The sequence below is a fragment of the Lactuca serriola genome, chromosome 4 (genome assembly GCF_051521515.1).
Source record: "Lactuca serriola cultivar US96UC23 chromosome 4, Lser_US96UC23_V15, whole genome shotgun sequence".
NCBI lineage: Eukaryota > Viridiplantae > Streptophyta > Magnoliopsida > Asterales > Asteraceae > Lactuca > Lactuca serriola.
In genome coordinates this window covers 82783577-82797403 of record NC_136411.1, presented here as the reverse complement: position 1 = coordinate 82797403, position 13827 = coordinate 82783577, and the positions used below count along the sequence as shown (strand labels likewise).

Here is a 13827-nt window from a genome sequence, read left to right as displayed (position 1 = left end):
TCCTGCAACAATGGTGGTCCATCCACTGGTTTATCATTTTCTTTTCCTAGAGAGTGAGTTGTAGATCCGACATCATTGACACTTAAGACGAAGAGGGATGATATGTAATCGATGGTGGTCCAGTGGTGGATGGTCGGCGGTTGTTGGTGCTTTCACAGGTTTCCAACGACGTGAGTTTTTGACCAACTAGATGTATTTTAAAAAAATATTTACCAAATAAGTATAGTTTCAAACATATTTAACAAAATAGTATAGTAACTAAAATATTTACCAAAACAATGTTTTTTTAACATTTTTAAAATTTCCAACTATTATTTTAATTTTTACTGATTTTTAATATAATATTTGACCTTTCTTTAACTCTTTTGTTATTAACTTTTATGAAAGAAAATTACAAATAATATATATCATTTCTTTGTCACAATCTCAGCGTTTTAAATTTACTAACAAATACCACTTGAATCAATCATTGCTATTATATCATAGAGGTTTAAAATATATTGGGTAGGAACCTTCAAAAATTTTAATCTGTGGGTTTTCAAGCAAAATGGATAAATGTATTAATTTTTTTATTGTTTTTGTTTTCTAATTATAATTCTTTTCAAAGACACGGTAATCATTTTGAAAACACTAATCTTCGATGCGAGTAATATCCAAAACATGAATTTATAAGAAGGTAATTTTAAAATGAAAACAATAAAAACAAATCCAAAATAGAACTCAAAAAACAATAAAAATAAAAATAGAATTCAAAAAACAATGAAGAAAATAAAATAAAATCTAAAGAAGTAATCAAAGCATAAGTCGGTTACAAATTCAAGATCTATTCACACCCAAAATTGCTCTCTACTCTCTAGCTCTTGCCAACAATTTTTCTACTGCCTTTTGGATATTAAATACCTTCTTCACAATCGTTTGTTCTTCAACCAAAAAGAGCCCTAATTATCCTATAAATACAAGTATACAACAATTACAACACTTGAACAAATAATCAATCAATCAATTGAATAATTATTATTAAAGAATACATAGTTTTTTGGATAATCTTGATCTCTTGTATTCAACACTTGAGTAAACAAGCCATGGATCAATTGTTCAAACTGTCAATTGATAATAGCTGCTTCATTTATAAAATAGTTAGAAGACATCAAAACAGATAAAATCATTTTGGTATAATGAATTCGTAAAATTAATTCTAAACATAAGAAGGATTTTTAAAAAAGGGATGGAAAAATCGGTAAAGAAGGTAAGGAAGAATTTTTTTTGCTTCCCTCCTTCAAAACACGATCCCAGGTGTGTGCGTCTGTATTTAAGAAAGAAAAAGAAAACCCACACTTTGTCCTGATTTGCATTAGAGTCGATAACTTACAAGAATCTAGAAATCGGCTGCTATGATGTTGTAGAAAATCAGCCGGCGTGTGCTCTGGAGGAGAGGATCGATCGACATCGGCTGTGGCGGAGGCGGATTCGCCGACGCCGGAATCGAAGAAGACAATGTCGCCGAGAATCGTAGAAGACAATGAGGTGGAGGCGGGCTCGCTTGAGGAAGATAGTAGCGACGTCGGGGTGTATTATGTTTTTGAGTTCTAATTTTGACTCTATATAATTTAACCCTTAATTGGTAAATATTTTCAATACTACACCAATATAGTAAATATGTTTTTTTTAAAACACCATTATGGTAAAAAAAAAACTCCCGACAAGGTATAAAAAAGAAGTGGAGGAAACTAAATTTATTTTACCAACTTTATGTTTAATTGGATGGGGGTGAAAAATAGGGTGGGTGGGGTCGGTTAGTGCGGCCATTTTTATTTTAAAATATACAAATAACAGATAAATCATAAAAAGGTAATTAATAAATTAAAAATAATAATAAATAAGGGCAATATAGTCATTTTATGTGTGGCAAAGGATGCAACGTGTAATTTTAAATTAACAAGGGACGCAACTTGATAATTTAATACAAACCATGATCCGAATTAATTTTTAAAAATATAAACTAAACGTGGTTTTTAACATCCGCATGAGGAGATGATTCGTGTAATTTTCTCTCTATAAAATACATATTTTTTTACATGCTTATATGCAAATTTTCATTAAAAAAAACTTATTTTTTTGAATTTTTTTCAACGAATCATCTTTTATATTAACATTTTAGACAATTAAGAAATTTTGAAAAAAATATTTAGAAAAAGTTAAAAATATGTGCATATATGCACAAACTCAAATGCATATGATTTTTAACCATGGTTTTAGACTTTATTTTATATCGAAAAAAATAAGTAAAAATATGTAAATTTATCATTTATTAAGTTCTTTCCATATTAATATTCGGAAAACATAAAATTTTTTTTACGTAAAATGTGCACCAAATGCACATATACACAAAATGATTATCCATTAGATCCGTATGTCAACATGCTGGTTTGGGTTGAGGCAAAGTCAACAAGTCAACTTCTAAACACCTCAAAGTGAATGAAACGACAACTTAAAGGGGTTAGAGTAGCTCATACTCCTAATACCCAAATAATAGGACAAAAAAAGACACAAACGCCATGGCTAACTTAAATCTATGCATATAGTCATCAAGTTCTTAACTTTATACCTCAAAATGGACCTTGAAGGTGAGGTGTTCTTGCATCTAGAAGGTCTTGATCTCCCAAGTTGATGCTCTTTTCTTCACCTTGCTTCAAAAGCACTAAACACACACACTTTTGATCTCAAATGATCACACACAAAGGAATAGGGTTTCGAAGGACGAAATGAAGGTTGGAGGCTAAAGAGGAATGAGGAATGAAGAGTTAATGAGGCTTTTATATGGCCCAAACCCTAAAAATCAGGGTTTGTGATTTCATTAATTATGCCTTATGTATGTGGTGTACGCCCAACATACTAGGGTCCGCCCTAGTACGCTCAGAGTACACAACGTACGCCCATCATACTACTCCTTGTCCATAATTACCAAAATGCCACTTTGGGTCTTAATGCACTATTTCTTGTACTCAAGGACTAAAATGTTATACTTATCCATACATAGGGCCAAAATTGAAATTACCTCAACATCGGGATGTTACAATTCTCCCCCACTTAAAGTAGACTTCATCCTCGAAGTCAGCGGCTGCAAATAACTCAGGGTAATGCTCATACTGTTGGGTTGTGAGCATTCTAACACTCCTAAGTGTACATGCAACCCTAAATACCTTGGATCTATGTTTTCTCTATTATACATGCAAATATGAACTTTCCAAGGTATTATCCTAATCCAGCATACAAAACAATGAATATGACAAGATAGAATACATACCTCTTTGATGTAGAAAGTCTTCATGAAGCTTGAGTTCCTAGTGCCCCAAGTGTGACACATCAAATGGTTCACACAACATCATATGCACTTGGAAAGACTTGAGAGAATTCTACACTTCATGAAAATCGGATAGCCCTCTCTAGAATGATACTAGTGCTGTTTTTGGTCAACAATAAGATGCATATATAGTTAGGGTTACACCATGTAAACCCTAATTGACATGGCCTTTCATTTCCATGATCCATGGGTACAAATCACCATGGAGCATCCATGAAGCATCATATGAGTTTTAGCCCAACTAGATAATCCATGGAGCATTAGCCCACTATATAAGTATGAATGATTTACACAATCAACCCATATATTTAATTAGTCTTCTTTTGATCACTTAATTAATCCTAGATTAATTCTTGATCAATACTAATTAATTAATCGTATTAATATATTAGAACTTATAATATATTAACCAACCTTAAGTGTTATTTCTCTTATTATAGTCTATCTAAATGCATGATGCCATGCAACCCAAATGGACCATGCCGGGTCGGGTCATGTCTCACCAATTATAGTTATGGACTTAGACATTAATCCAACAGTCTCCCACTTGGATAAGTCTAAAACTATTATTGCGTATGACTTCAAGAACCGACTGGCAATCGTAGCTCTCAAAAGCTTCTGTCAAACTCTGACCTTGTAGATGAACTCTGACCTTTGTCAATGACTTGTCCATTAGATAAGGGATCATATATTCCTCCATTCTTGATATCATATGGACTAAGACATGGATTATAATCATTCTCTCTGTCCATTTGTTGTTTCCCGATTTCCGATTTATGACGACTGACTAATTGAACAAATCAAATCAGTCCTGGCCCGGCCGAGCACTTCCATTTGTCATCATCAAATCATCAAGGGGCCCACAGATATCGATTTTATCCCGAAGGTAAAAGGAATGGATAAACTTCGACTCATATGGCTTGTTCTACTACTTGTTGAATCATACACAAAGGCACATTTTATAACACCGAGTTACCGAATGCGTTTTCATGCAATCAATGTACAACCAACTCATAGTAACAACTCATATCTCTAGGTTTGAAAAATATAAGATATTATCGTGTCATGATCACTCGTGATAAAATCCATGAAGTGATTCCAATGAGCGCGGGTTGAATCCAATACTCAGAACTTATGAGCACTCATGAGTGTTGTAGCCCTTTGTCCAACATCTTAGACCTCTACAAGCCAACCCATGATAGTATTAATTCATATCTACTTCCAACATATGACCGACTGTGGATGACTTGAATAACTTAGTCATTCCGAACAATGACCTAGTTATTCTGGAAGTCAAAACATGCAAAGTGAAACACAATAATAATCGAATCCAATATGGTCTCAAAACTTATGAATAAAACACCTTTTATTTATCACCATATGATTACACGTTATTCATTGTATACTGTTTCATCTATCAACTTTATTCTTGAATTAAAAAAATAGTTGTCCCATGCTCCAAGCATGTACACTATGTTTTCTAAACACTAGTCATGCCATACACCAAGTATGCATACTATGTTTGTCTATGATCTTTGCTTTGCGAATTAGATCAATTGAACATAACTCCAATGATCCTCTTTCACAGTCCCAAATCCTTACTGCAAATGCAAGAATTCCAAATTCATGCCATGTACTGAAATCTGTTAGATTCTAAACTTATATGCATTGATCTTCTTGTAATGATTATGCACAAAGTTAGAAAGACTTGACGACAATCATTACAGAGCATTCCAAAGGAGATTAGCACCTTGGAAACATCCTTCTTGCATTAAGTTTCCTAATCTTACACAGATTGAATAATTTCTAACTTTGAAACATTTCTAGATTCCATTTTGACTATCACTTCTGAACAAGAGTTTCCTCCTTACAGAATATGTCAATATGGTCCTACCAAAATTATCACTATACTTCCAACTGTCCTTGAGCAACCAATCTTTGGTAAACCTTAGATTGTCCTCGACAAATGTTTAATCCTTTTAGTCATATCCAATTCTAGTCCTTTTCCCTTCTTAATGCCCCAGGCATTTGGAAAATTTTAGAAAGGATGAATATAGCACATGTAATCGATCCTATATTTGAAGCATATAGGACATGATTCATGATGTCTCACATAAAGACTAAACCAGTCTTTTGCTATAACATTTCCATTTTTATTTGCAAAGTTCTCATAATTCAGATTATGAAAAGGGATGCCGTAATCATAATCGAATTTTAGAACACAAATAATGGAGCCATATACAGAATTTCCTTATGTTGAGCCATTCCAACATGAAATTCATATATATATATATATATATGTATATATATATATATATATATATATATATATATATATATATATATATATCCTTGACTAAATGATTAAAACCTCACGATCTAAGATTATAGATTTGAGATGAAGTATAATTTCCTCTCCCTTAATTATAGCAAAACAACTCTTTCCCAATTGAAACTTTTTGTTTTCTATAATTAACATTGCTATCTTGCAATAATTATCATAATTATCATGCTCCCACTAACATGATGATTATTAGCATAACACTTATGCTCCCACTAGCTTTGACATGTACTCATAAATCAGTTGGACTTCTAGAAATCAATAATTTATTGACTTTCTTACCAAAGTTCAGATTTCTGATACTAGATTGCTTTGATAAAACTTTATCAATATCACACACCTTATCTTAGATAGCTCATAGGTGTGTCTAAACAATTTTAGAACTATGAAAAGGGATGCCGTAATCATAGTCTCAATTGTTTAGACCTTTGCCACTTCTCACAAGTCCACGTTAGTGTGTCGGTTAACCACATAGCTCCACTAACGACTTTGAGAATGCAAATATCACAATTTCTATTTACTTCAAATCTACTTGGTGGAAGTGTTTCCTCACCATCATTTTCATGAATTGGAGAGAAACATTATGACCCTTAGATTTAATGGTGTATGTGTTCTTATCCATGTGAATTGTCAAAACCATAGTCACAAGACAAGGATAATGACAAATCCAAACTCATATGGACTGAACTCAACCTTAATTTCTTGCCACCTAGCAGCTCAAGGGCCTACCATTGCTTCCAAGTTGTTGTGCAACCAATTGAGAACTCTAAGAACTCATATGCAAAGCCAACTTTAACTGGAATGGGCACATAATATGTCAACACGATAGGTTATGAACCTCAAGTCGTGTGCTAGTGAAGAACTTCAGGTTTTATTCTTGATTAGTTCTTGAGACTTTCAAGACCTTTAGGACTCCCACTGTCCTCTTGACATATAAGACTCCCTCGTCAAACATCCAAGAGATAGTGCGGATTCTAATCAAGATAAACACTTCACACAATTGGCCTTAGTTGGTCTTTGTTTTTATCCAAAACATCACAACTTACCAATTTCAAATGTACAAGAGTAGAAAACTTTACTCTTACATTTTACATGTGTTTTAAACCTTCTCTAAGACATGTCACTCAAATTACAATCTTGGAATATGACTCTAAGACTTGTATTGGAACGAAGTATGATTCATCTTCTTGATTTAACCATTTGAACAATTCAAGTTCCTCTTCTTAGTCATAAGAATGCACTAAGATTTCATTAGAGAACTAATTTTGATATGGTTTCTTAATCATTAAGATGATCACAAAAACTGATACAATAGTACTCTCCCATCTTTTCAGATTTAAGAAACTTTTATCCTTCTGCCTAAGTTGATTCTTCTTATTCACTCTGTTATACATTGGAACCTTTTCCAATGTCTCAGAATTACACTTTAGCTTGTAAGTATAACCATATTTACTGAGCTACAGTAAATTATCACGAATAGTCTTATCTATCTTTTGTGGTGGACTTAGCCAGTGCACAAGAATGTGTACTCGATCCCTTAGTCCTTCACTTGACTTACATATACATGTGAACAAGGAACTAGTCTTAATTTTCCAAAGATGAAAAATTCTCATTCATCATGCTACACAACTTGCATGATTCCAAGTTCCGGTCCATATGAAACTTGGGTGATGAGGATCTTTCCTTATTTGGTAATTTAGACATTACCACAAATGAAAGAATCAATTTCATATTTCTACTCTTGCTATTAATGTAATCATATAAGCAACAATTTTTCCTCAAATGCCATTGTAAGGATGTTTTAAAATAAATAAAATCATCATTTTTCCTTTTATTGTAAAACTTTGCGGAAAAACTATCCTTACAATGCAAAAGAGCATGAAAACTTTGTTGTTATCTATTCCTAAGCAATATATCATAACTCCTAAGAAGTAGCTCAAGAATCCGATCTTCAAACTATGCGATAGAAATCCATCTACGCGATCAGATTCAGCATATTCTTTCTTTAAGTTCCTTCACTTTTCCTTTGATTCTTACAAACATCAACATGTGACCCAGTCACATCATGTATCAAGAATCTCAGAATAGAAACTTAGCAGAGTTAGATAGTGGACTTTACCTGAAGTAGAGTCAAACTTATTGACTTTAACATCCTTAGGTAAATTTGGCAGCTTCGCAACCAATTCCCCTTTCTTTGGCAATATAAACATATGGACCCTTTGATAATGGTACACGGGACTATCACAGACTTAGCTTTTCTCTTTACCATTTGGTCAACCGAGTTGACTATGGTCGATCCCTTTCCATTGGGAAGAGAATGCTTTTTCTGGATTTCCAATGTCATCATTGTCAATGTCCATAAAGTTTTTAGGAAGTTGATCTTAGCAAATAGATAAGATCATTAAGGGTCTTGTCATAGTCTGTTTCATAGGTGTTCCAAAAGAACTCACTATGTGACTTAGAAAGTGATTAAACCACCATCTTTCTCAAGACTTTGACACCCAACTCTCCCGGCTTGTCAATATGTGACTACATCTCCAAGATATGATCACACCTAGACCTTGCCTTGCCAATAGGGCTTGAGTGACCTTGAACTTGTGGGTTAGGGAGAATAATTGGAGGAGGTGAAAGAAGTATAAATTCCATGGGACATCATCTTCATTTAAGAAAGCTTGTTTCAAGAGATTTGGGAAGATCATAAATGTCTAAACCAGATATCCTTTGGGAGATATTCAAGATAGTTGATCTAAAGTCCTTAATATAACACCCAATATGAAATATTAAGGCTAGGACCCAACAAACTATTTTATAAATTAGAAGAGGGATGCCGTAATCCAAGCTATAAAATATTTGAAGGTAGGTGAATGACGATTCACCAATTTCCACCACGATAAACGAAATGTATTATTAGGTTTTAATTAGGTTTGAAACTCCTAGATCTTTTGAGATTCATTGAACTTTCAATGGCATGTTTCAATCTCGAGTATTCCCTTTAGTTTTTGTGACTGGGATGCTGAGGATCACAAAACAAGGTGTGAAGTAACCATGCAAATTACTTGGTACCCTTAAGTTTTTACCCCTCAATCGATATGCCGGTTAACCACACACGCTCCATCGATACTATGAGAAACATTAAGTTACCCTTTTCCTACCTTGTTAAATACGAGTTAGTGTGCTGGTTAACCACACACGCTCCACTAACCGACTTAAACGAATGCAAAGTGTAATTTCATGGATTAGCACCTTATTCACATTTGTCTAAGTAACTAAGATTGGGTATTAATAAAAGATTTAGTTACTTAGTATTTATCATTAATACTTTTAATGAATGGAGAATTCTAGTCCTTGTCCTACTCGTTCGGCTAACGACCCTTCACCGGTCAAGGAAGCGGTGGGTGAGAGTGGACACCCATTAAACTGCCATTTTATAGGCAGTGACCTTATACCCCCTTATAGACCGGCTTCGTGAATGAGGCCTACTAACGGTAAGAGTGACTTTACTCTTATACATATATATATATATATATATATATATATATTATTAACTTATAATATTATAAAGTATAAGGGTTGAATTTTAACTTTTAAAATTCTAAGGGCTAACTTGGAATTAAAGTATTCATAAGTGAAACTTTTCAAATTCCAAAACTTGAGGGAAAGTTTTGAAACTATTCAAAACTAATTAATTCCATAACTTATGTGTTTAAAGTAGTTTTAATCCAAAAACTCTTCAAGTTCCATAACTTGAGGACAAGTTATGGAAGACTTTAAATTATTAAAGAATGTAACTTTTCTTTATTTTATAACTTATGGAATTAATTAAGGTTACACATTTTTAATACTTAATGAAGTAACTCTTGAACCTCCATAACTTTAGGACAAGACTCTTCATTTTTTGTAACCATTGCCAACTTTTATGAGTTTTATGAAACTTAAATGTGACTTTTCATATAACTTGAGGACAAGTTACAAAAACACATTTTAGAATCAACTCTTAGATTAAAATGGATTGAAAACAACAATTTCACATAACTTCCTATTAATCTAAGCACTCATAAGAACAAGATAATTCAAATCAAACTTTTTCATGTAATTAGTCTAAACCTTAAACTAATACAAAATATGAATCTATTGACAATTATCTTTGAAATTGGATTAGCATGAACATTACCACATCAAAAACAAGTTTATAAGTCCAAAACATCTTAGGGTAATGTTCCTAGTCCAATTCCAGCCAAAACAATCGAATATATGCTGTCTGGGGATCCAAATCGTCAAGTGCACGAACCAACTCGGCAAGTTGGATGCATCTTGCCTTAGACTCGGCGAGTCCATCAGTGGACTCGGCGAGTCTGCTGAGCAAACAACATAAAAACTCGATTTTTCAGCCAATTTTGCTAGTATAACAGGAAAACAAGCCTAGGCTCTAATACCACTGTTGGGTTTTGAGAATTCTAACACTCCTAAGTGTACATGCAACCCTAAATACCTTGGATCTATGTTTTCTCTATTATACATTCAAATATGAACTTTCCAAGGTATTATCCTAATCCAGCATACAAAACAATGAATATAACAAGATAGAATACATACCTCTTTGATGTAGAAAGTCTTCATGAAGCTTGAGTGCCTAGTGCCCCAAGTGTGACACCTCAAATGGTTCACACAACATCATATGCACTTGGAAAGACTTGAGAGAATTCTACACTTCATGAAAATCGGCTAGCTCTCTCTAGAATGATACTAGTGCCATTTTTGGTCAACAATAAGATGCATATATAGTTAGGGTTACACCATGTAAACCTCAATTGACATGGCCTTTCATTTCCATGATCCATGGGTACAAAGCACCATAGAGCATCCATGAAGCATCATATGAGTTTTAGCCCAACTAGATAATCCATGAAGCATTAGCCCACTATATAAGTATGGATGATTTACACAATCAACCCATATATTTAATTAGTCTTCTTTTGATCACTTAATTAATCCTAGATTAATTCTTGATCAATAGTAATTAAATAATCTTATTAATATATTAGAACTTATAATATATTAACCAACCTTAAGTGTTATTTCTCTCATTATAGTCTATCCAAATGCATGATGCCATGCAACCCAAATGGACCATGCCGGGTCGGGTCAAGTCTCACCTATTATAGTTATGGACTTAGATATTAATCCAACACATACATCTCCACGTCAGGCCACTTAGACGATCCTTCCTGGAAGCCAATCCGAACTAGGAGTCGAATCATTCAGGCGACTAACTTCCATACTACCCTTAACCCAATCTTAACGAAACTCATGTACCCCGACCAATAACGAATCCTTTACCCACTGACTTTTACCATTGCGGGAAACCATGTTGATTCTCCAAAAATTCCAAAATCCAATACCTCTACTAACTTTCAAATAAGCAAAACTACCTTGGAATGCAGTTATTACGACTTCTCTTTACTATCTGAACCACATTGAACCCTTACGACCCTGAATTACCTTGCTAATACCACCAGAAAAACAATCCTTCTAGCCATTCACTGTTGTTGAACCCTTCTTCCTCAAACGAGGCGTCTTCCAACACTAGCCTCAGCTAGATAACCGCTGTAGACAAACACATAGAACACCATCATATTCCACAAACTCCTAGCTATAAGACCTAACTCCTAGCGAGAACCAAAGAGTTGGGGACTCTCAAAACTACAACCACTAAAACAACTCCTCAAGAGACTTTCTAATACATGAATGATACTCTCAACAACCTTTAACTGCTCACTTCATCCAAACCAGCTGGTTCGTGAGTCTCCCGACTTCAAACAGCGCACCAACAATGAATGTACCACATGCTGATGAAATAAACAATCATGATCACTGGGCCCATGCCTGGAATGCTCCCGCTATTACACTGATCTTCGTCGACATTCCATCATTTGCATGAAAAATCACGACCAACACCACGAGGGCCTAAAGATATTCAACCTTATTCCACCGCCTGATAGGAAACCAATCAATGACCCTCTCAACGCTAACCGAGCATAACAATGCCATACTCTTTTAGCGTGCACAATTCGTTTCACAGTATAGGCTGCAAAATCTGAGGAAAACATGGTTGCACACGACTTAAGAATGGGATAGACGGTCGCACTCCTTGTTGATACATGAAGTGACCCTCTGAATTTTTCCTACCGCAGCCTACAAGCATCCGCAGTCAAGCTTCCATCATCAGCCACATCCGAAGTCATCTAAGCTACCACAGTCTTCTTTCTGTACTTAGTTTATTTCTAGTGATCTCTCTGTAATACTCTCTATTGTCCAGTATGCCTTGCATGGCTACTCTTAGAGAGTGAATCACGTGTATTTCTTGAGTCTCTATAAATAGATCTCACACTTTATCAATCAATACAAATCTCTCTTTACTCGTCTCTAAATTTGAATTATCTTCAAGTTATCTTTACACATCTCATATCTTTCTTACTCTCTAAAATCCTCTCGAACACAACTGATTAATACTTCTCTTCGGAGCAAGTCATTCGTCACTTTATCACTAAGATTGATCTCACTTACTAACTTGGTTTGAATGCATTCCATGTTATGAATCAAATTATGTGTTTACTTGATATATCACCTGCTGTCATTTATGTTTCCTTACATTTCCGCAACTAACTATCTAACTAATTAACATATTAACTTATTATTGTTGAGCTTTTAGATCCTTTGAGATTAACTAATTCCGAAACTATACTTGTTCTAACGTTTGTTCAAGTGTGTCTCAAGTTTTTCTCTCAACAATTGGTATCAGAGCCATAGTGGTTGCTTTTTGAAAAACAGAACTCTGATTTTTCAAAGGGCCTTCTATACCACTGAAGCTCATTTCTTAAAACAAAAAATGGCACAAGCACTTTCTCTAAATGTTTCCAACAGTGTTGGTGGTTCAAATCGAGCTCCAATATTGGTTGCAAATGAATACCATCACTGGTCTCAAAAAATGGAAAGATACTTAAGGAGACTTGGTAGAGACGTATGGCGATCTGTTGAAGAAGGACCACATGTCCCTGTTCTTACACCTGTTCAAACTGATGGTGCGACAGCCAGACTAAGAGGAGGACAACCAGTCTTGAACCGTCCCACCAAGGATGATCTTGATAAAATGGAAAATGATGCTGTTGCTTTTTATGAAATCTCTTATGGAGTTGCTCCTGACAACTTCGACATTATCATAAACTGTAAATCAGCAAAAGAGATCTGCGATGTTCTCAAGAACTTGTATGAGGGCTCAGAACAAGCTCAAGATAAGAAGCTCACAACTACACTCAATGAATTCAACAACTTCAAAGCTCATGCTGGTGAAAGTTTAGAGGACTCCTTCAAAAGGTTCAATCTGATAGTTACTATGTTATCAAATGCTGGCACCATCCACAATAACCATGAAACAAACCTTCAATTTCTCAACGGGTTAGGAAGACATTGGACTACTGCTAAGATGATATTTCAAGGAGATAGAAAGATTCATTCCCTGTCTCTCTACAAGCTATATGGGGAATTGCAAGCACAAGAATCCACCGTACTCAAAGATTGTCCTGACTTTGGAGGACCACTTGCTCTTGTAGCACAAGCTCCTCACAACCAGTATTACTCTCCCTTGTATGATACTACATTGTAGTCATACGAAGCTGACTCAGAGTATGATGATGAAGAAGAATTTCAGAAGGCAATTGGTCTAGTTAGTAAACAGTTCAACCGACTACCACCTCACTCTTTTCGCAAAAATCAACAATTCAACAAACCACCTTTCAATTGTAACTTCAACCCACAAAACAATCACTCTCATTTTCCTAAAAAATCACACCCACAACCGCAAAACACTCAACTAAAGGAGGCACCGCAGTCCACTCAAACCCCTGACTCCGATACCCCTTCAGAAGACAAAAGTGATGTTGTAATATGCCACAAGTATAACAAAGAGAATCATTTTGAAAAAGATTGCAAAGCTAACGTAGTGAAAGACAGAGCATTCCACCTTAGAATGGCTCAAGAACTGAAGGAAAAGGAAAAGGCTAGGGCATATGTGGTGTGACATCCCCATTTTCACGGCCAGAAAAGACCGATTTTGTTTATGCTTTATAAA

The 13827-nt window shown here is 34.8% G+C and overlaps 1 long non-coding RNA gene across 1 annotated transcript; it reads right to left on the bottom strand.

The window, feature by feature from the left end:
• Positions 1 to 714: 714 nt before the first annotated feature.
• Positions 715 to 1613, bottom strand: LOC145100225 (uncharacterized). The gene is made up of 2 exons (XR_013704904.1): positions 1370 to 1613; positions 715 to 947 (listed from the first exon to the last, which is right to left on the bottom strand). It is a non-coding gene; the product is annotated as an uncharacterized LOC145100225 (long non-coding RNA).
• Between the last annotated feature and the right edge of the window lie 12214 nt (positions 1614 to 13827).